We start from the raw sequence: 24513 nt of genomic DNA on the forward strand, positions 1-24513 counted from the left end.
AGCAACCTTTCCTTTAGAATGCACGCTCCAAAGAGAAAATGGGAAAAAGTCTCCTCTCTAGGAGAGCTTAATTTATATTCTCTTCTTGCTGCTGCTGCTGCCACAAACATTATCAGCTTCGAGAGAAGCATTGGCAGGTTATGAGATACTGCTAGGGTCACCATGGGTGCAGCAAACCAGCTCACGAGCAATGCTAAGTATCACAGCAGCACAAGAAAGCGGCAGTGAAACACAAGAAGCATAAGAAAAGCGGAAAGAAATTCTCACAGGCATGAGACACCTGTGTTTTGATCAGCTTCACCCCAGAAACAACCTGCAAATAGTAGGGCAGCTTTCATGCCATGCTATAAACCTGTGAAGGCTGGGCTTGGTTCCCAATGCTTCTCCTTGGTTTCACTGGAAGTCTCTTGGACCAAGCAGAGTTGCCAACAAGGATCAGAAATTTCTCCAGCTGGCACCACCAAGTTAAAGATAAGGAACCAAAATCTATGGTGCTGAACTACAGGAGATGCTTTTTGTGGTCTCATGGACCACACTGGTATTGTGATCACTAACAAAGGCATAATTCACCTGCCTGCCTTGCTGCATTTACTCACTCCAATGCACTGTGCGCTAGGACTGCCTGGACTTCTCTAATGCCAAATCATGAAACAAAGCTGACAGCAAAAAGCTGGGGCAGCAGTTAAAGTGACTGCCAAAGAGAAATCTGTTTGCTCAGGCAAAAGCTGTTCTCAGTCCAAACACGGGAGTCATAATCTTACAGCCATTTGCTTGGAAGACAATGAAGGGAAGGCAGAACAGACTGGGAAACTACAGCGTGCCACAGTAGAGAAGAGAACAATTTTGTGCCCAGATTTCTTTGCTCTGCAGGGTAAGTTTTACAAAGATGACAACCAGTAGCAACATGTAGTGGCCTCAGGCATGATGCCTGCCTATCAAAGACTTGGATTTTAGCCCTGGAGAAATTATAGCTTCTCACTTCTCTGGAACCTATACTGGACAAGAAGAAAGCAAGAGAGTAATGAATGACCTCACTAAAAATTATTTTAATACATGGATTGCATACTATAAACCATAAATTCAGGATTGCAGGGAGAGAACACCATAGCCACAAAAAACAACAGCAGCTGGGGCTGCTACAACAGCAAAGTCATCTACTGGAGTGGTAGGGGCTGGCACACTGAATGGAAAGTATGGGTCCAGCAGATAAGCCCTGGAGACATAAGAGGAAGCTCAGCAGTTCAGGCTAGAAAAGACAGTGAGAAAAAGGCAGCTTAGGAAATCATTAGTTGAAGAGCCAGCCAGCAGGAATGTGGAAAAGAGAAAGGCAAATCCAAGGAAGCAGTACAGATGTGAATAAAAAAAGGTATTTGGTCCTCTGGAGCACTGGTGGCTTACAGCTTCATCGCTTGCATGTCCTTCTGCAGGACTTGAAGCCTCTCTGCTGGGTGCCAGGTGCAAGCAGGCATGGCCCAGCTCTCACCTGCTGCCCCTATGTGTCCATACACTGATCATACAGGGGATTCCCCAATAACAAAACAGCTGAGCTGCTGCCAGCTGCCAAAGCCAGTTTGCCACCCATGCAGTCTGAGGATGGCTGTGGCTTCAAGGGCGAGAGAGGGGGTGAGCTGACCTGATGCACAGAAACGCCCACCGCCACCACTCACTTTGCACCTGCATGGGCACGCTTGCCCTGCAGGACTTCTGCAGCATCCATTTTAATCCAATGTTCAACAGCTAAAGTAAACTGCCAAACTGAAGGCTCAGAGTTATGGTCAGAGACTGTTTTTTTGAAGCCCCACAAGAGATTCAAACTGTTTCAGCTTCCTCTCCCAAACGACAGCCTTGAGCCATTCTCGCCTGGCTGCCGGAAGCCTGTGACGTGAAATAAAAGCCAGGAAATATGACTTTCTGAATAAACATTTATTTGGTGAGAAATACTTCTGATTTTTTGGCAGAGAAATGGCAGAAACCTGAAGCCCTATGTATAGCATGCCTGCAGAGAGCAATTTCTATTTAAAGGGAAGCTGCAGCTGTCTGTAGCTCTTAATGAAGAATAATGCCTAGGAATAAATTACTGCTGTTTCTGAGAGACATTTCTCAAATTAAAGCGATTCTTCCCTTTTTCCCTCTCACTATAAATACCAAGTGGCATGTACTGGGCTGCTGTTTGGAAGAACGGACACATGCAGCTCTGCTCTTTTCTCAGCAGCCTGGTAATTTCCATAGAAAACCATGGGGTGATTTAGCACACGGATACCAAAGCGACACAAAAGCAGAGACATCCAGAATCATTAAGTCTGCATGTGTCAAAGCTTCCCGTAGCTCTTCCAAGGTGTGTACAGCTCAGAACAGAAACCAGGCATCACTTCCAACCATGCCACAAACCCGGTGCTGAGGCTCCAGGCGTGGGAGATGGCTGCTCACAGAAAACCGCCACGAAAGGCTCGCTAACCTTCAATTTCCATCACTTGCACAGCCCTCCTCCCCGAGGGGCTGCTGCAGCAGCAGGACGGGCAGGCGGAGAAGGTGATGCTCTGGGGAGAGGGTGTGCCTGGGCTGCAGCCAGCCTGGCCAGGCAGCTCAGGAAGCAGCACTGACATCAGCTCCAGGAGCTGTCGCTCCCAGACCCGTCGCAGCTCCACGTGCCAGGAAAAACAGCCGGCAGCCAGGGGGGGAGTACATGGGAGATAGAACCCAGGGTAAAGGAAGCGAGGAGGGCCAAGGAGCAGAAAGAGAAGGCAGCAGCTCAAAACTGGGATGGAACTGGGGCTAAGCCATGCGTAACCATGGTCCCCCAGGACCTTCTTCAGAAGCAGCAGGTTCCCCACTGAAGGCAGGGCATGGAAAGCCTGTCTGGGCTAGAAGTGGGGATGTTTACTATCCTACCATCTGCAGTTTTTCCAAAATAACAGTTATAGATCAACTAAACACGTTTCTGTTATTGACACATACTGGATTTAGAGATTTATTTTCCATTTCCCACAAACTGTGCCAGAGGTTTTCGCATAAGCACAGAAAAAAAAAAAATAATGTGAAGAAATGCCTGCGAGTGAGGAACATGAAGAGTTTATTCATTGCTCCTGTTAGAATGTGTTTGTGTGGCTAGCACTCCAAAAAAGCTGTGGCATATGTTTTCAGGATTTGAAAAAAAAACCTCAGGATACCTATATCCTACCAGAAAATTACAAAAACGTATGCTGGAATACACAAGATTCCAGCAAGAGCAAAGGAGCCTTGTCTTGCTTCATTTTCACCCTTACTAAAATAAACATTCCTCCTTAATGGACCCTCCTGACATCCCTTTTTCTCTCCCCAGAAGTGGAATATGGACTTGATTTGTACAAGCACTGCTATTCCAGAAATGCATTTCATCCAAATGAAGAGAGCAGGAAAAAGGAAGCGAGAAATTTGTACTGTTTAGTAAACAGGCAGTTTCTAGGTGGATACAAGACACTGGTCTCAATTTATTGCACTCCTCCCTCCTCACACCCCCCTTCCTCTGAAATTTGCCTGGGTGGCAAAAGGAGACAGCAGAAGGGAAGAGAACAGCTACTACTTGCAGTGGGAAAGGTTTGATCATTTTCCCCACATCGTAACATGACAACACCCTGCAAACAGGGAACAGAGAGCAATATTTGAAAGTAAATTCACTGTATGCCAGTATTTCCTTTCAGGAGAAACACTGTACCTCCTCACCTCCGGTATTCTTGTCTCCCTAAGAGGTAAAAGGACAGAGGAGAGGAGGAGCGTAGCTGACTGCCTCCTTCTTGCAGCAGTGTTCTCCAAGCAGAAGCCAGGTAACGAAATACACTCTCAAGGAACTGCTAAAAATCTCTCCACCACCTACAAATGATTCCTCAAAAGGAACCAGTCCTGGATGCCGGAGTAAGAGCAATTCGCAAGAATGCTTTTTCCCATCCATACCTGGTGAGAAGAGTGCTGCTCTTTCTGCACTAACCCAGGCCTCCTGAGTATAATCAGGGTTTTGGCACCACAATAGCAGAACATCACACTGTGCTTTAAGAGGGCTGAATTCAAACCATTTAGGACAGGGCAGAATGTAATGATCACACTGACGGCATCTTCAACAGATATTCCATCCCCTGCAGTGGCTGATGATTGCCTCTTTCAGTTTACCTGGCTGATCTGGCACACCACATACCTTACAGGACCCAGGGGATGCTCTCCTTCATGTGAGGTGGTGCTGCTGTTCTGCTGCAATCAGTGCAGGTGATTGCAACATCTTAAACAAACATCTCCTGTTATCCCAACAGCTCTGCATGCTAGGATGGTTGTTGTTGGTCTACTACTACTACTACTACTATTATTATTATTATTATTATTATTATTATTATTATTATTATTATTATTATTATTATTGTTGTTGTTGTTATTATAGGCTGTCCTCTCCTGTTCTAGGATGCCAGCATGCAAAATAAGTTCTTGCAGTTATAAAGAAGCCTTTTGAAGTGTGGGAATATGCCTGCTTGGGTACATGGACAGTGAGAGGCTCCACATCTCAGAGGCCCCTTATTCATCTTAATGAGCTACTAACTTGGCAGATTAGTGGGAACTAGTAAGTAAAAAATCCAGATGTTTGCTTTGTTAACTATTTCCCTGTAGATCAAAGCAGGTGAGAATGGCAAGAGATGACAAAAAATTTTCAGTGTCTTCTCTAATATTTATTTTGCAACTGGTTCTTGGGAAAGCAGCACCACTTAAGACTCTGTCTCAATCTGCTTCCTGAAGCCAGAACCCAAAGGGAAAAGCAGAGCAAAGGAGGGCATCCAACTCTGAGGGAGCTAGAAGGCATGCCAGAAAATATATTTATTTTTACTACATAATGGAAAATGCACAAACTAATTTGCTCCAACTGGAAGAATCTGCGGCTTGTTTTATCACTACTAACATCTTGAAGGACCACTGCATACCCTGGGCATAAGAATTAAATACTAACTTGCCTAACTTGGAAATCCCCATGGTTTGTTCTTAAGAAAAAAATAAGGATTATTCTAAAACCTGGCAGGCAGAGAACTCTTGTTTTCCTCTTTTTGTGAGAATGTTTACATTTGATCTGCATGTTTGCCCATTTCAACCCAGAAAAGCAGTGGGCTTCATAAGAAAAAAACAATGAACATAAAAATATTCATGCTTTCTCTTTAGCCATCCCTCATGGGAACATTTTTTTTTTATTAATACCACAGTTGAGTCAAGGTCTCAGTTGAATGACTGTGTTTCCCTTGGAAAGGTGTGCTACTCCAGTTCCCATGAACACAAACCTCTGAGAGGAGCATTTGTACTGGAAATACTCAAACTAATATAAAAAACTGACCATCAAGAGTTTGTAATACCAGAAATAACTACAGAAATAACTACATTTACATTCCTCTAATTTGAAAGTGGTCAAATAACTTCAAGCATTGTGCAAGCATGCATAAAACTCCTGAATCCCACCTGTAGATTCATGGACTGTTATCCATACTATTTTTCAATCTTGTTAGGCTACACAGTCACATGGCCTTCCAATGCAGGCTCACATACATAACTAAAAAGCAATAGCAGTATGACAAATAACTGTAGCAGTCCAAGGAAAAGAAACCCACCATCTTTCCTCAGATAATACTAGTCTTCCCTTAAACCCATTAAAAGAATAAAAAAATTAAGAGAAATTCAAGTTTTTGGTGCTCAGTGCATCACAGGGAAGAGACCAAACACTACAAGGCAGATACTACCTCCCAAAAGACACAATTAGAAGTGTTTGTTATCACTGCTAGGAACTCACAACATTCACTTTGTTCTTCTTCAGGGAATTCTGGATTATCCTTTAGCATGAAGATTTTTCAGAAGCTGCTGGATTGTTCACAGGTCCTCAGTGGCTTTCCTCTTTCAAATCAAGTAAGATAGAGCTGTAAAACAAAAGCAAAACCAAGTAAGAAAGGAAAGCAAGGAATAAAAAGAGGAAAATCCGTAGAGCTGTTTAACAAATGAACAATTGACTCCTACATCTCCTTGAAGCAAATGCATTTTTAATGAGCTCCCAAGATGGAGATTCTAGAACAGACTGAGTGTGTGGGAAACACTGATCTAGGATAGGAAGAGCCATTTGCCCTGTACATATTATCACAAAAAATTAAAACCCAGTTTAGAATTGCTGAAGCAGATACATAATTAAAATAATTCTTGGATACTTCTGTTGTTGTAACAAGAGAAAGAAAAAACTACTTGGAGTTGCTCTTCAGAAAAGTGCCTGCAAACAAAGTCCATAATGTGCAGAGAGATCCACATAGGAAGATTTTTGTTCTCAATGAACTCCTCCAAGGAAATTCAAACACCTATCTATTTCCATGGTTATCTGCAATATTACAACAGAGGAGTACTGAATCCAAAAATACACACACACACACACACACACACACACACACACACACATTCCTCTCTGTTCCTCAGTAGGAAGTATTTTTCATATTCGCGATTTTTAATATTGTGTGGTTCTTTCAATGATTTTTTGGACAAAATTTAAGTGTGGACCAACTCTTAATTATTTTTTTTTTTACCTACTACACAAGGTATCAGACTACCTTCAACCTTTTTGCTGGTGTCTGAGGAAACTGCTGGGTTTCATTTTTATGTGAACCCCGTACAGAATACTTAAAATGAAGTGCATATTTCCACAGACCCCAAACTGAACATTTTTTCCTTGAGCCAGGTTCCCATGGTCTCTTTGTGCTTCCCAAATTCTTAGTTTTACTTTGTGCCACCAACATTTCCTACCTCCTTAAATATTTCACACATCAGGATTTGTGCACATTAATGCATCCCATTATGGTAGAATGATATGGTTTATCCCTCATGGCAGAATCCATATCCTCAAATCAAAAACAAGTGCAGGACCAAACTCTACACCTCAGACAGTGCAAATTCTCTTCACTTGTTGGAGGAAACAAGGCAATCCAGAAAATTATTCATTTGACCTATCAAGCATCTGGTTTAGGACAGAATGATTCACTCTCTAGAAAGGTCTGGCTCTCTCCATAAAGTGAGTCTAGACACTGAGCTCAGATTAGATGGCTACATATGAATGCAGATGAATCTCACACTATGTGAAGGCAGGAAACAAGTCAGACAGATGGACAAGTGCAGTACATGGGTGAAGAGCAGAGGGAAGACAATGCAATGATGAAAAAGTTGCTATTCAAGAGGTGTTTACACCTATAACTGTTTTAGTTGAACATACAAAGCAAAAACAACAAAACCTTCCCAAAAGCCCAAAGCAGTATCTGCCCAGCTGACCCAGTTTTGGTGTAAGACTACTCCTGGATTTAGTGGCTGAGGATAAGCCCTCATGGAGCAGCATCTGTAAACAGCATCCAGCTGGCTGGGACTTGGGCAGGCACCTGGCAGTGATGATGACAGTGACCACTAGTCTCAAGGTACAGGTGTCTTTGACCTCTCCCTGATGGACTGTAGCAATGCAAGATACCTGTTACAAAAATCTTCCCAGTTTAAGACACAGGAGTTTCTCATGAGCTAAAACTAATGTGTGACAGAGGCATCGCTACCTCAAGAGCCTTCAGATACCCAGGCCCTGGCTATACTTCCAAGACTTTGGTCAACAACTTCTCTGCTCTACTGAAGTGGGACTCGGTTGTTTATCTGACAGAGAAACACACCATCAGACATGGTCTCGTAAGATTTTTAACTTTAGAAAGCAGGCCAAAGAGAGAAAAATAACACAGAGCTATTTAAAAAAAAAAAACCTTGAAATTTGCTTAAAACCAAACCAATTTATTTTCAAGCCATTTATTTTTTTCTTTAAATTATGAGAATCTCACAATTAAAAAACCTCCATCTCAGCTCAAAATACTCAAACCATTTTGCTTCTAAGTGTTAAAATTAAAGATTTCAGCATTTGCAAATTATTTATGGGTTTTTTCCCCCCAATAATTTGGCAACCCTCAAAATTGCAATTTTTAATCCTTATCTCTTGTCATTCAGCATTCAGGGGAAACCTTCAAATGCAGTCCAAATGACTGTGAGAAAATATTTAACTTTTCCAACAAAAATAGATGGCTTCCAATTATTTCTAGTAGGAGCAGGGAAGTTTACTCCTTGCAAACTCCTGCTTGGACAGACTCCTGTGAGTGTCCCTGGAGAGTCAGCTGCGTGTAACCCTGGGCTGTTACCCACCACACTCAGTGACTAAGTCCACAAGTGGGATTAGGATTTTGAATCTGTTCAAGTTAGTAAGGCTCCAACTGCCCAAACCAGGGCTTTGATCACTGAGTCAGAAGCAAGGCTGCTTGCTAGCTGTGCAGTGACCTTGCTGTCAGCCTGGAACGTGGCTTGCAGACCCCAGTGCAGGGACACAGGAACAGGCCACAAGCAGCACCCATCCAACACAGGGCAGTGGTGGTACTCTGGGGCAGATACCTCTCCCCACACTCACATTTCACAGGAAAGATGGCATAAAGCAAGGTTGTTTACACTTCAGGCAAAAACAGGGGCAAGAGACCTTGTGTTTACCACAGGGTGCCTTTGTACCATGCACACAGCCAGTTATTGTGGAGCAGATTATGCACTATAAATTCACAAGCTAGTTTAATTTGCTACAACTTGCTCAGTTGACCTTACCCATAGGCACTTCACTCTGTGAGAGCCAAGTCATGTCTGCTTGCAAATGTTCCCAGGCACTTTTATGCTTAAGATTTAAAGATAGCATAGCACAAAATTCAGGCTGCATGGAGAGATGCTGCTTCTTGAAGCACAACCCTCACTTGAAGAGCAGAGCACTCAGTCCCTAATTGGGACAATCTTTTTACTATGCAGATCTGATGGGCTCTGATGACATGCTCTTCATGGAACATGTAAAACAGCCATAACTTGGAGGGACCAGCAGAGAAGCTGGTTTGCAGTACAATTAGGTCTTAACCAGACTTTGTGACTGAAGCTTCAACATGATAACAAATCATTAACACGTACACGGTTACCGATCACATCTCCGCTATAAATGGGAAGCGTTACTAAGGAAGCTGCTTCTCATGGTCCCACAGCATTACGGTTACTCAAATATCACAGCACAGCCCTGTCTTTGAGAGCTAAAAAGGACACTGTGCTGACAGATTAGAAGGGTAATTGAGACATGAACAGATCTCAAATCAAAGAACATGGAAGTACTTCTCAGGAGTATTTTGAGACTAAAATTGGACCCCAGGGCAATCAACAAATAAGGACTGTAATACAAGAGAGCAACTGCAAATTGGCAAAACCTGAAAACCAGAAGTTGGCTACGTGCAATATCCTGTATTTATTCCAAGAAAGGTCATGCTCTCCCATTTTGCTTTGAAGATCAGGCAGTGAGAGATTACCGTTTTACTAGTCCTTTCCTGCAGGTTTTTAATTGTCATCCCTTGCTCTCTTGCATGACATAATTTGGTTTCCCTAATTCACAAATCAGCATAAGCTAATAAAACTGTTTAAGAGACGGCAGCCTTGTGCCCAAGTTGTTTCGTTGTTCGCTATTATCCCTCAACTAATCCTTCAACTCAAATAAAACCATAATTCATTTCCTGCTTTATTCTCCCTCTACTTGAAATAGTTTTAGACAGGTTCAATCCTGCCTCACTGCAAATGGGAAAGGCGAGGTTTTATCTTCCTGGAGCGTGCATGATTTCAATTACCTAATGTGTGTATCATCTATCATGTCAGGAAAAAACTTCTAAATTATTTTCAACAGGTTTAGCTGATTTTACACAATGAGAAAAGATTCTCCCAACCAAGAATTTACTATCTTTTAAATTTCAAGTTAATAAAAGCTTCTCTAAACCAGCCATTCCAAACTTTGCCCATGTGAAAATCTTCTGACATTCTGTCTAGTGTATAAAGGCTGCTGCTGATGTTCTGCTAGTGCAAAAATTACTTAAATCCCAATTATGTCTAAAATTAATGCTATGGTGAAGCAATATCACCTCAGGACAGAAGAGGTTTTGTTTGCATAAAACAGGCAGGCATCACTCTGATTTCTGTTTAGCATCCATTCCGCATCTGAAGATTGATCCTCCAAGGCTTTGCCATATAAACAAAATCTCCCATGCTTTGCATGTGGTCCACAGTGAAATGCCCAACTTCACAAGGTGTTACACCCACTTCGTGTTGGGTGAATAACTGTGTCTGGGTGCCTGGGAACAGTAAATCAAGTTGTTAGCACTTTGCGTATCCTGCAGGTCCTAAACCAGAAAAAAAGGATGCAGATCATGGGGCTCAGACAAAGAAGCAATCCCTCCTGCCCCACAATTTGTAGCAGAGGGAGGAACATTTATGTTGCCCTCCCCAGCTCTGTGAACATGGGACATCCCAGCCCAGCACATCTTTCCTGTGTGAAAAGCATCTCCAACGCAAGTGTTTACTCAGAGGGAAAATGCAGGACAGGAACATCTACCTGTGAACATCCAGAGATGGGAGCAGCACATGGGGCTGGAAGGGCAAGGCTGCAGCTCCAGTGCAGGAGCCACTGCTGAAGATGGCCACTGACTGTGCACAGCTAACGTTAGCTGTGAGTCATCTAGAAATCGGTGTCCCGAGATTTAATCTAAAGACCATTATTCATCATTGCTTCACCCACAGCAGGTATTTTTCATGACTTAAGGCTCAGGTAAACCACCCCTTATTTTACCATCAGCCTATGCAAACAGACTGAGAGCTTCTAGCTGTACTCACTGGACTCATCTGCCCTTCTAAACCTCTTCATCTGGAAACCATGGAAGTAACTTTGCTCCCAGAGCCGTCTCCACTGCTCGTTACACATTCCCTAACCTCAACACCTGTGAACAAGTGATTGGAAAACAGATGAAGGTTCATCACCGCAGTTATACTTGGGAAAAAATGCAGAACAGCTCAAATTCACACTCTCCATTTACATGATGTCTAATAACAATACAAGCACAAATCTAACTGGGACCTCAGAGACATCACTTTTACACAAATAACAGCAATCACAACCATACTCCTTATCTGTACTTCACTAATACCAAACTTTTCCCAAAAGGCGTGAGGTTAGACTGTGCTTAGCCCTGTGCTTCACTTAGTGGGCTCAGTTTCCATGTTCCACATGATTCTCCCCCAGAAAGAGAGTGCAGCATAAGGTATTAAAACAGCAAGTCAGGAGGTGGGCTGTGGGTGCAACACACAATGCAGGTGAAAACTAAGAGGGGTTTGTTCAGGTTGTTTTGTCTAAGCAGGAACAGTGCAGAGCCACAATACCTCACAAATACCTCCTATCAGATGTCAATGATGTACTTCTTAATAAAAATCCATCACCTTATTCACATCAGCACCCCCTATTTGCCACTTTTTTATGGCTATCAAAGCAGGAATACTGCTGGGTGCGGGGGAGGGGGGGTGGAAGGAAATTTCAACACAGATCTACATTTCTCTTAGGATGCCAACTTTCTTCATTCTCATACAGAGGTTTAAAGTAAAAACAGCTCTTGTCTGTGTGCTTGTAACAGTCATTTCTACAGGTCTTCTAAGCAGAAGAGATTGAGGAAAGAATGCAAATGGTTCATAATAATTCAGGCTGAGAGCCAGTAATGTTGCAATAAAAATAACCACTCTGGATGCTTCTGTTACATGACATAAATATTTCTCTTTTTCTTTTATGGAAGCTATTATGCAAAAAATGCAGCTCAGCCCTGAGTGGAGACAATGAGCCTCCTGCATATTTGAAGAACTGCAGCATCCTATTAACTTGCTACAGATGACAGCATGCTCAAGGACCTTCATAACATGTACAGACACCTCTCATATGATGGCCACAGCTCTCCTGCAAAGATGGTGTTGAAAGGAGAATCCAAATGATGTGAGTTGCAAACAGTAGCAGCACCAAAAGCAACAGCTGATATTCTGTTTAACTGCAGTTATTTTAAGCAGCCAGAGACAAAACCTCCTGAAGAAGATTGTTAATGCTACAACCCAGAAAACCAGAGAAGAGGCTTGATCTCTGGTGGCAGCAGTAATTCCAGGAGATTCCCACAGTACCGAGGCCCTGGTGCTGGTAAGATTTGAGTATGGGCCATGGCCTTTGCCTCACTGGGTTCAGCCACAGGTGCCCAGAGCTACTCATCTGCTACTTACACAAAGTTTTCAGGGAGCAGCTTCCCCGTCTCCTCTACCTGTGCAGCACACAGGGCGGAGGAGGACCCGACTTACAGCAGCTGCCAGGCTGGGGGGACACACACAGGCGCAGGCACGAACAATGCCACCACGTGAGCTTGGCTTCCTTAGGAAGCCAGCCCAGAACGCACCCTTAACCTTCTCCCCACTTCCAGTGCTGCCACGTCTTCTGCGCCGCTGATGCAACGTGATACGGAGCTGGAAAACAAAGGCACTATTGACTAACTTTTTTGCAGGATTAAGATGACTATGCTGGCTTACAACAAAGATTTCAACGATTTCTACACTGAGCGCTAAGTAACAGGAACACGGCTTGGCAGTAATTCCAGAGATTACCTGTTGAAACATTAATGACAAACATCTTTTGATGTGGGCTGCTTTATGTGGTGCAAAAGGCAGCGCTGTAATTATGCATTTCCTTTCTATGAATCTAGTATTTAACAGTAAAGTATTACTGGGGGGGGGCTGCGCACGTGTATGCATGTTTGTGCACGTGTGTGTGTGCACGTGTGTGTGTGTGTCAGGAAATACTCCACAGCTGAGCCTGCAATTTACCAGGGTGGCTGCACGTAGTAAATCTGCAACAGGGGAGCTCAGCCGTTTCATTCATCCTGCACAGAGCAGAGGGCTAAAACAATTGCCACGCTTAAGACAAATGTCAGCGTGAGTCATACCAGCCGGAGCGCAAACATGTTTGCTGTCGGGTGAGTCAGAATATCACATCATGAATTCACAAATCTTCCTATAAATAATAATTTCTGAAATTGTTGCATTTCTTTATTACAATGGAATTTTAAGTATGATGCCAAATCCATAAAGGCTTTCCTGACTACAATGTTTTTCATCCTATTCCCCTTTGCTTCTTATTGCGTGTATCTGCCTACAGTAGTAGGCTGTCTACGGTACCTGATGTGGTAATTGCATTGATTCACACTCAGGAAAATGCAAGCATGGCTCAAAATAGGTCCAAATGAGAGACAGCCCCCGTCCCCCTAAAAAAAAAATATATATATAACTAAATATAAGCAGTAGGACCTCTCACTTACTGGATATGCTTTCTACATCTTTTCTGATGCCGTAATTCTGACAAGCTTTAGCATGTTCAGCATTCAGAGAAAAAGAACGTCATGCTGGCATGAGACACAGAGCAGCTGAGAAAAGGGGTGAGAAATGCTGGAGAAGTGGTGAGAGAGGCCAGGGCAGCACGGTGCTTGTGAGCAAGGAGGAACTGTGCCTGCACTGTGCTCCACAGTGTGAGCACCCACAGCTAAAGCACCGTCCCTGCTTCAGGGAATGCTTAATACAGCGTGCAGAGACCATTCCTCCCCACGAATACAAACGTACTTGGTAACAAAATTAATGCACTGTAATAATTGGCAATGATTATCCTTGACTGCCTCTAATTCAGGAAAGTATCTGAATCACAACTTATGCAAGTGCCTTTTGAAATAGGGCTGAACTCCAGGATATGACCAAATTTATGCAGGAGAGTCCTGATAAAAGCTATGTGAAGTGTCTGTGAGCAAGGGGGGAAAGTGTTTTGGTTTTTGGGGGAGTGTTTATAACTTGATTTTCAGTTGGGAATTTATCTCTTCTTACATGAAAGGGAATTCATACACATACAAATCTCCTTACATCAAATCAAGACAGTCTTGCTTTCGTCTAATTGTTTTGTGGAATAACCACTAAGAAGTTCATTTCTGTTATCTTTCTCAAGCAAAATAAAAGGCCTTTTAGAAAAATTTTATTGCTAAAACAATGAAATCCTCCTGGGAATGACTTCGTTATGGAAATCAAGTGACAGTTTCTTTTATCTAGCCAAGCAGCAAGTCTGCATTTATAAAAGGCATTCTATGCACGAAGTACAGTGAGTAGGAGGACATGAAAATGCTATTTTTAAACCAGATTTCAGCGTTCCTCCCATACAGATTTCCTGGAATAATAACAGCAACAACAATAATGATAATTAATAATGCCAAAAAAGGAGTATCACCTTAAAGGTGAGTGGCATGTGAGAAAGCAAATTGTAGTTAAGGACTTGTAAGATTTAGGGACAAATGTAAGGGCCTTTCAAATAAACTGGCATTGTGCCATGAATTTTACAGGATTTGAGATTTGCCCCCTAAATTTCATACTGCATTTTTTTTTCAAAAAAAGGCAATAAATTAACATTATGTGCAGCATATGCTGCATGTCTACCATTTGTTTTCTTGCAGCAATTGTTATTTTCAGAAACACCACTAAATGAGAAGTTAACTGTGGAGCTGATGCTAGCACTGTGCTTGGGTAAGTGACCGTGGCAGCTTTTGGAGCTGGGGAAGAAAGGGAAAAAAGCCCTGAGAAAATCCAGGGCCAAGCAATGTTTTCAAATGCAACAAGAATAAGGGTATCATGCAGACTTTGACCCAAAGCTTAAAAGAAGACACTGTAAAGACCCTTTTCTGCTTTGCTGACCTCTGGACGTCTCTCAGGACACTCACAGAGCAAAGAAGTTGAAATAACAAATACAGAGAAAGTGTGGGTCAAATCCTTCCTCTCTCTGCCAGGAATACCTGTCTCCATCACACTTGGAGTGCGATTTTCCAAGGGCAGACATTAGCCACAATTACCAGAAGATTGTTATTCAATTGTGCTATTGTCTATGAGTAGTAACTAGAATAACCAAGAAGACAAGCAAGAATAATAAAAATGAACAAAAGTGAGCAGGCAGTAACAAAATGCCTGGGATGCCAAGGCGCAACATGAAACCCGCTGGAGCGCTGGCACTTGAGAGTAACCCAGCATTAGGAAACCCCCATTTCCCATGAGATGAGAGCAAGGCAGAGAAATCACACACACTGTCTGTCCCTCTCTTACACTCAGCAGCTCTAACACAGACACACGTTGTAGTCTGGCACTGACTCATGTTTCAAACTTGGGAGCACCCCCCAAGACGTGCCTGCACAAGACCCCTGCTCATCCCCTGGCTCCTGCTGGTGTCATGAGGTACCGACCTTGTCCAAGAGATTTTCATCCTTGTTTTTAATCCAGTGCAAACCCCTCAACAGCAGTAGCATGAAATGTGGAGGAGCAGTCTTGGCATGCTACCAAGCCAGTGAAAAATCCACCACCTAGCTAAATCAGGTATGGTCTGTTTCTGAAAGATATTATTTAAGGACCATTCAGGGTATGTTTGGAGGCACTTCCACTCTCTCACTCTCCTACAAGACAAATTGTCATGTCATTAACCTTTATTTGCCTTTTAAACAGTAAAATGTAAGTCTGTTAAACCACAGAATTCCAATTTGATATTTTGATCATCTCCATCTGCTTAATGGGAAACGTGCAGTGGTAAGAGAGGAAAAAAAAAGTATGACTGGAATAAGTTAGTGCTGTTTTCCTTTTTTGTCCATTGCTTGCTGCCAAACATGCTTGCTGCTGGTCACTTGCCTTGCTCACTGCCAGCAAGTGCTCAGCTGGGCACGTCACCAAAATTTAACCCTCAATAAAATTAAATCACAATAATGCTTTGCACTCATTTAGGGTTTTACATACCACAAACACTGTGAAAAAATTAACTGCATGCTCTGTAACACCCCTGCAAGGTAAATTGAGTATTGTTATTCATACCTTATGCAAAAGAGAATTTTACTGGAGATGGGATAATTGACCTGCCCAAAGCTATGCAACACAGGTGTTCCTGTTTCCTGGTTCTCTCTCTATGCCAACAGACCAGTTTCAGCCTTTTCTGAAATTCAGAGTGAGGTCTGCTTTCATTTCTGCCTCTTTCTGCTGCCGAGGGAAAGCAGGGAGCAGTTTTCTGTACCCACTGGTATGAGTGGTAGTACAAGGGTGCTGTGAGAGTGGTCCCTCACTGCATTGCCTGTGGTGGACCAGAATCAACAGGACTGCAGCACTGCTGTTTCTACCTCCCTACAGTAAGCGAGGATTAGATGCAGAAAATTATTTGATCTATATTTGACTTACAATAATTTATTAATAATTTGGTAAAAGGAACAATAGAAGCCTTTGCCACAAAAGACTACCAAGTTTTAGCTTATCTGGATGTCTTCTAGTACTGCAAGGAGGACAGTAGAGGACTCAGCAGTGTACCACACACTGGTTCTCATACTCCCTCTCTCTTCCCCTCAGCAGTAAAAAAGGGTAGGACTAAATAAATAAAGATTTCATCCCGGACAAACAATGGCAGGCCAGGAGCAGTGCCCACCGTCTGCTCCTGTGGGCTGCAGCCACTCCTGCTCACTGTCACATGGCAGGAAATGCCACACTGGGCTTGCCTTCAGCCAGCACTGGTCTACTGAATGGACCTGAACTGAAAACCCTCACATGTCACAAGCTGGACAACAGATCTATGTAGTCAGAGATCCTGTTACAACACCAGCTGTTCCTCCTGCACCACGACCAACAGCCACAGGGAAGGTGAGACCCAAGCACACTTACTGCATTAGGAATTAAAGGGTTTTTCCTGTAAAAGACCTGTATGCTTATGTGCAGCGACACGATGAAGGCAGAAACATTAATTACCAGCTCTACCAGTGGGTGCAATTATCCCAGTTCAGAAGAGGGCTTTTACTGGCAAAGCTCATCCCCATTCACAGACCAAGTAAGCCCTACCTTTGATCAAAGCAATTAAGACTGGAAAAGCACTTGAACACACTGATCAGCTCCTGAGCTAGGACAAGGTTTAAGTAGAGGGGTTTATCTCTCACAGCCTCTCACTTTTAACCACGTTTGGTTGGGTCAGGGCCGACTTGGCGCAACCAGATCCTCAGCCCGAGCTGCAGGTTTTGATTGCCTTGAAACTGTAGCTCAAGCCAAAGCCTCTTTAGCTATCACACCTAAGAGCACTGCCACCCCTGCAGATCAGCAGATGAGCTCCATAGTTTAAGTGGATTAGCTGTGCTGAACAACCGCACTACATCCAGTTCCCCTGCTCAGTGCTCAAGCTTCAGTCACCAGTGATCTTTTGCTGCTCCAGGAGGTTTTGCTGCAGAGGACAGAGCCGGGCTAAGGAGAAGCTTATGCTGTCCCCAGGCTATAGGAGAAAGACAAACTTGGAGGTTGGGTTCTGTGGGCTCCTCAAGGAGCTCAGTGAGCCAGTAGTGTTCTTGGAAGATCACCCTCTCCCACACCCTCTCTGGCACGAGAGTTTGGGGTTGGCTTCCCATTACATTGTGTGACTAGGATGAAAAATATAAGCCTAACACACCACATACCACCTTAACAGGACTTCCTATGAAAAATCCTCAGCAGTGGCACACAGCAGAGCAGTGCATAAACCACCACAGTAGCCGGATGCCCTCCTTATGCCACCTATCTTAGTCTGGGAAGAACAGCCTCTGCTGTGTTTTAGCAGCTACAAACCTCACAATTTCCCATGTGCACCATATCCTTCTCTCAGCCACTCCTCCCAAAGGCAGCAGGCTGAAGTGCTGCTAACAGAGCATAATCAGTGTGAAGTTGTAACAGTGTGGGGGAATGTGGCAATTCATGGAAAATGTCTTCGACCAAATGGCAATTAGCAGTGAGTCTAAATGCAGCAGCAGAAGGGAGTGGTTTCCTAACAAAACAAGCCCCGTTAAAATAAAAAACGCAAAAAAACCTACCCTAATACTTGCTTTCCTCAAACAAGCAGCATTCTCAGGACATTGAAAGCATGTGGAAAAAAATACCACTGTGAAGCTTTTTGAAAAGATTATTCTTTACAGACACATTTGGCAGCCCTTTCTGCTCTGTCTCCTAATGCTATTGAGTATAACTATGTTAAGTCAATAAGCAAAGCCACTCAAAGGGGTTTTTTTGAGGTTTTCTAGGCCAAGAGAGGAAGCAGTGCAATAGGAAAGTTTTCAGAAGTGGGAGTTGTGCCTGCCTTGCTTCTAATTGTAGTGAAACTGTCAACCTCTGTGTTGTGTTTCAAGACTTTACACTTCAAAATCATTCCCTCTGTGCTTTGAATTGCTATACTTTTAAGCTAACTACTTCTGAAAGTGCTGTTTAAGAAATGACATCTTCAACCACATTTAATGTTGAGAATAAATCTAAATTTGCAAAGTCTCATTGGGTCCCTGCAAAAGTGTAGTTTTTTTATTGTACTTGACAGCCAATCTCTTGGAAAGTATCTGTGCAGAAATTTAGTTTAAATTACTTCATATCAAGACATTTAAGAGAAAATAGGGGGTTGCTATAAGTTAAAAATAATTATGCTCTTTTTACCGTAGGAAAAAAAATCGCCAACATTCAAGTAGCAAACAGCATCAAAACCAATTAGTAACCTTACAACTTACCTCTCTGCAGGCATGTATTGATTCAGAATCATCTCCAAACACGCGTGGCTAAAACAACTGAACTGAACAAGGCTGACTTGTTTTCTCCCTTGTAAACCACCAAAAGTGGAAGCAGGTTCAGGAACTATGGTGAGAATTACAGGCCCTAACTGCCTGTGGAAGGATGTTCTCTGCTAAACTGCAGGTAGCTGAGGGAACCTTGAACTTTCCAAGTGCTCCTGCACACATTTGAATATCAGGATAATTAGAAGGCCTTTCATGCTGTCATAAAACACAGAATATTTATTTCACTTCAGCTTTAATGATTTTAAAATATGGAAGATCATTTCAGTAGAGTCAAAGCAGAATCAGTAATGCTCAGATATATTTACACTCTGTTGCTCAGTGTAAAACTAATTCAGGGTAAAGGTTTACTGCTAAATTCTTGGGAAGACAGAATAGGCAAGTAAGCAGCTCAGAACATGCAGGCTCAGTCAGCTCAGTCAGGAGGAGCTATTTTCTACCTAGTGTGCCAGTGCCCAGCACAAGGAGGCCCCAAGAATCACTCCAGTTCCCAAGTAATACTTTCACCAAGCAGAAAATTATACTGTACCTTGTGGGGCTGAACAACTTTGAAGTATTATCTTGAGGTCTGCCAAAGCTGTTCCAGATGCCAGGCTTCAATTTAAGCCTATCTATTTTTTATATCCTTCTCCCAGCTGCCGTCTCCCTGGTTTAAAGGAGGGGGACCTTTTAAAGAAGAACCCTGACAAAAAAGCTCCTACTGCTGCTCAGGAATGACTCCCTCCATAGCATTTGGAAATCACACTGATCACCTTGCAAGGAAGTCCCACCCCACTCCTTGCTCACCACATGATGGATGCTTGGCTAGGCCAAGCTGAGGGGCTACAAACAAGCTCCTGCATCGGCACTGCTTATTCCTGCACTGGAGAAGGAGGGGTATGTGGCCCTCCCTCTGCATTCTGATCATCATCATTTCTCCATGCATGGATATGATTCCTCCCCACCTCTTCCCAAACTAATGGAAAAAAAAACCAAAAAAAAACCAAAACCCACAACCAAAAAAAAACCCCATAACCAGACAGGAGCAATGATGGCAGAGAGCCTTCTACTTCAAACTCCAGCACCAGCTCACGCAAGAAGTGAGGAAACACAACCCTGTCACAAGGGAAACAGCTGAGCTACTGCAAACAACAGCAACCCTTTTGACTTCACCAGAAAGTGCCCAACCCAAAACTAAGTTTCTGAGTGGAAAGGCTGCCCTCCACTTACCATGCAGACTCCAGCAGAGCTGGATCACCTTCTCAAATACCCCTTGTCTGCCACAGCAGTTCAGCAAACATTGCCATCTAATCATGCCCATAGTACACTAATCCCTTCCTGGCTTGGCAGAAGGTGAGTACAAAGTTTTTGCTAATCTTGCATTTATAGTAATTTTCCTCTCCCTGTCTCATTGTGTGAATCATCCCTGCTTCCAAGCATCAAAGAGTTAATAGAAGAAAGAACCACCCTGCTATGTGCTTCACTCAAGGGTAAGTGGACTGGCCAGCTACCAAAGCAGATTGTTAAAGACTGCACTGAGCTCCTGATTTTTTTTCCCTCAACTGCAATAACGTAAGGATTGAATGTGGACATAAATGTAAACCTAGACCACATCTGCTGATAAAGCTGTCTTTGTACTTGCACAACTGCCATCAACTGTACACAAAATACTTAAATTTCATTAATTCTTCTACATTCAAAAGCTGACCTGCAGTCTGCCTGAGGCAGCCAATGTGAACTGCAGGCTCAGCAGAATTGCACATTAAAGACAGCAGGGAAACAGATTATAATACAAAATCAGACTGCTAGGAAAGTGAATCATTTGTGCAACTGTTAAACACTCAGAGCATTTTGAGTACACTTTACCACACCAGATTACAGCACAGCTCTGGTGGCTCTCTTCTGAAAGGCAGCATAACAGGTAACAGGTTTGTGTTATTTGCCCCTTTCATCACAGGCATGATCAAAACTGGTGCCTTCAGGACTCTGTCATATTCCACTGTTAAACTTTTCTTTTGAATTAATTGAAGGTACTTGGCTATTTGAAGAATTCTACTTTCCCATAATTGCATTAAGAGCTTGGAGTGCATGTGCATATGTGAAACATTTCTTACCAAATATCTCTCAGGGAACTTCAGATGTGCACCTTTGCCATAAGCGTTCCCGCTTCTTCTCATAAGATAGCTTTGATACAGTATTCTATTTATTAAACTTCTTTTTTTGTAAGATACTTCCACCTTGCATTCATACCTGTCAGACATGGAATGTGGAGTTCCCTGAGTTAATATTAGCAAACCATTTGAAGGTTTTTCCATTGCCCATCAGGTATAAGCAGCTAGGACCTACCTAATAGGACTCCATCTCTAGACAGTTTCATTTTGAATGACATACATTACCTTGGGCCAGCTTATTTCCATGTTGATTCACGTTCTGCTCTGCTGTGACCTCTAAGGAGAACAACTCAGGGACTCATCTGTCCCAAAGCCATTAGTCTCCTGTTTTAGATTCCTTCCTATTTCAAGTCTACCATAACTGACCGATAGGCATGAAATCCACTCAGGGATGTGACTGGTGACCCTTTCTACGCTTTGTATTAACAAGATTATTTACATGATCATTAACAAGAGGAAAATATTTTAATTTGCTAGCAAATTCAATTTTCACATCTATGATCACCACAATCATGTCTACAAATAGATGTTTACTCTTACATGATGGGCTTGGAGACACAAAACATTATGTATTCCTTAACTGTCCCCATGGCATCTATACCTAATAACTGTAATTGCAAATTATGCAGAAGTCTGTGTAACCCAGTTTGTTTTCAGTTATCCAGTACCTTTTTAGTTCATGAATAGCTAAACTAAAAAAAAAAAAAAAGGTGGGGGGAGCTTATTATAAAAATTCATACCCAGATTTCAAAGACCTAACAGTGTTGGAAGGTGCACAGTAGATCATGCTCAGAGTACTTAATGCAAAAATATCAATCGAGAATTTTTGGTGCTTCCACTCAGGATTGCTTAAATTTGTGATTCATGTGGGAAGCCATTACTAACAACAACAACAATAACAACAACAACAGTCTCTGCAACAAAAATGTAGAAACTAGAGTTGAATCTTTGGGTTGGGAAGTACAGTGACTTTGCACAGGAATTACACACACCCCATCTACTGGCTTTTCAGAAGACTGAGAATTTTAACAGCAGCAAGGCAAGTTTACCTTGCATTGGAATTATTTACTAAGCAATGCTTGTGAGATTAGTGTTTGATGAAGGTACAGGAGACTATCACCATCCCAGAAGAACCACAAAGCAATCCAGAATTGACAAAACTGTTCAGAGCCTACAATGGTAGAAATATAGGTCACAAGCTAAAAAAAGTAACCCGAATCATCACAGCACCTTGTACATTGTGACAGAAACCTAATAAAGAATCAGAGAAAATGTTCCAGCTGACAAAGGTATTGGTTTTGCTGAGTGCCTGCTGTGAGGCCTGCCTTGCTGCTTTTAAGAGCAGGGGCAGGGATAACATCCAGCAGAACGGATAAAGGCAGCAAACATTCACCCACAGCAGAGACTTCAGTCAGTGCTGCTGTTGTGCCACCTCTGCAGCACCCCAGGAGAACAGGCATTGTAATTTTTAATTCAAGAAAGTTGCATGCCACATCATTAGAAGAATTCACAACAAACTTCAGTCACCGAGTCAGAAATGGAACTCGAGTTCCATTTCAGCATCAATCTGGATGTTTGATCAGGGCAAACCAAATTATCTGCTCGCCTCTGCTGCAAGCTTCCCAAGGTCAGTGCAATCTCCCACTCCTCTAGTGGTCTGCAGTGCCTTTGTAGCAAATGGTGAAAGTACTGAGAGTAAATCCAGCTATTGGGAGCACGGATAGTTTTGCCATTGGAGTGTAAAATTGTGACACTTCTTTCCCCAATAATTTAATAATGTTAATCTATCCACACTGCCACATCAACGTTACCAGCCAGTGTCTGCCTGTTCATTTCTAACTCCATAGTTACAGGCAAGGGCTCACAGGAGTGGCCAACAGCCACCACAATGTCAATCTATGGTCTTAGAAGACTAAATTAATTTAAATCTGTCAATACACTCTTTATATGAAACTTGCATAACAGGTTGGCTGTTACTGACAGTTGCGTGAAATAGATGGTAGTGCATGATATAGACTCGGGGGATTTTCAATGCCTCTTAACTTTTCACCCTGGATTTCAAATTAGTTTCTTTACCAGTGAAGAAATTCATTCTTTACCACTGGTTTCTTTTACCACTGCCCTGTCACACAGATGCATAATGGACACAATTTCTAGTAAAAGCCAAAATCACAGAAATTTTATTTTCATATAGGGTCAGAGATGTTTTGAAAACAGACTTTTCAGTTATATGAAGTTTGGAGGAAGTTTCAGTGTTACAGAAAGAAAATTATGTTTTTCCTTCACTTGCTACTCTCCCCCTCACATACCGAAGCCTGCTCTTGCACCCAGTGTCACTTCAGCAAAGTGGACTGGGTTCACAGCAATGTAATCCATTAAATGTCCAGTTTTCATATGACAGATCAAGTTTTGTTTTAAAATGTTGTCTTTACTCCGAGCATTTTAAACCAGCTGTTTGATAAGAGGCTACCATTGCTGCTCACCCTTTCTTTCCATTTTCTGTGCAGAAGTTGTGAAGGTACAGTACTGTTTCAAGATGTATGCCAGCCAAGGACTGTACAGTGATGTGAAACTGGTATTTGTGTTTTGTCAGTACCAGCAAAGGTGTGTCTGCACAAAGCTGTGATAACTGTCAGCAGCTTAAAGCAATTTAGATCTTTGCTTCTTTGTGTGCCAGGCAATCTTAAAGAGCTGCAGAACTCTCCTAAGCATTAAGACCTCAGTAACTTCAACTATATATACGCCCCAAATTAAAACAGCATATTCATCAATTTCTAGGAATACGCCACAGTTTGGAAGACACATTATTCCAATGCTCAGTTTCTTCTGGACCTGAAGGCATCCTAGAGGTCTTAAAACTCAGTCTTCCTTCAGCTCCAACTGGAGCCAGACCAAGCATTCAGTGCTGGCACCAGACCCACTGCAGTGCCAGACCACTTTAAGCCAAGAGCTGGGGAGGTGTTTTTAGGAACCCTTGCAGAAGGCACCTCTGCCAACAAGGTTCAGCGAGGTTTCTGCTGGTGACTTGAGAAGACATATTAAATGTCAATTGGCATGTTTATCTTCTTTAAACACTGAGCTTCCTTTCTAACATCTAATAGGGTAGATTACTCCTTTAATATGAATGGAAACTGATCAAAAGGCCCTAGGTTATTTGGTTGGCTTACCTTAAAAACTTTTCCTGCTTCAGTTTCCATGCAAAATATATCAAGAGAGTATTCCTATGAATGGAGAGCCTATCAACTAATCATTTAAGGAGATGAGGAAAACTACCTTTAAAACTGGGTTATGGATAAAAATACCAAAAACCTCCCAGACCAACTGAAGGACCCACTCCACAAATTTTCACAAGGACTACTTTGGAAAATAAAACCTAGAGAAGCATACTATATAAGGCCATTTGAAAATTCTATTCCTTATCTACAAAAGTTCTCAGTTGCCATCATGGTTCATTTGTTTAGGGACAAAAGTAGCTGGCAAACTAGCATAAAAAAAAAAGGAACAAGTAAACACTGGCATTCTGAGTGTTCTCTGTACGTGAAGATAAACAGCAGTGGTCAAGTGAAAACTGACCAGCTCTCTTTCCCTACTGTCGCCTGGGAACAACCTGGATCAAGGCTATCAACCCATTTAAATGCAGAAATGCTTTCATGATTTCAAGGCAGAACAAATATTTCTTTTTGTCTGCACACTTTTTAGAAGACATGAACAGTAACTTCAGAACAGAACATAGATGCCTGTTAACAAAGCCAATAACAATTATTGCTATGTCTAAGAATCAACAAAAAAAACGCCAGTGTATTTCAAAGGCATTCGCTCACAAAGCAAACTCACTCCACACAAGC

At 42.5% G+C, this 24513-nt stretch overlaps 1 protein-coding gene across 39 annotated transcripts in view; it reads right to left on the reverse strand.

The window, feature by feature from the left end:
* Positions 1 to 24513, reverse strand: part of ATXN1 (ataxin 1) — a 344115-nt gene that overhangs the window by 86384 nt on the left and 233218 nt on the right. For 36 of the 39 annotated variants that reach the window (XM_064423954.1, XM_064423939.1, XM_064423786.1 and 33 more), the window contains one exon: positions 5786 to 5909. The gene's annotated coding sequence lies outside the window, so the exon portion shown is untranslated. Of the gene's footprint in view, positions 1 to 5785; positions 5910 to 9968; positions 10179 to 10716; positions 10821 to 24513 lie in introns of all 39 variants that reach the window. The other 3 variants (XM_064423913.1, XM_064423909.1, XM_064423834.1) reach the window with 1 other exon arrangement.

Source organism: Passer domesticus, chromosome 1 (assembly GCF_036417665.1).
Source record: "Passer domesticus isolate bPasDom1 chromosome 1, bPasDom1.hap1, whole genome shotgun sequence".
Classification (NCBI taxonomy): Eukaryota; Metazoa; Chordata; class Aves; order Passeriformes; family Passeridae; genus Passer; species Passer domesticus.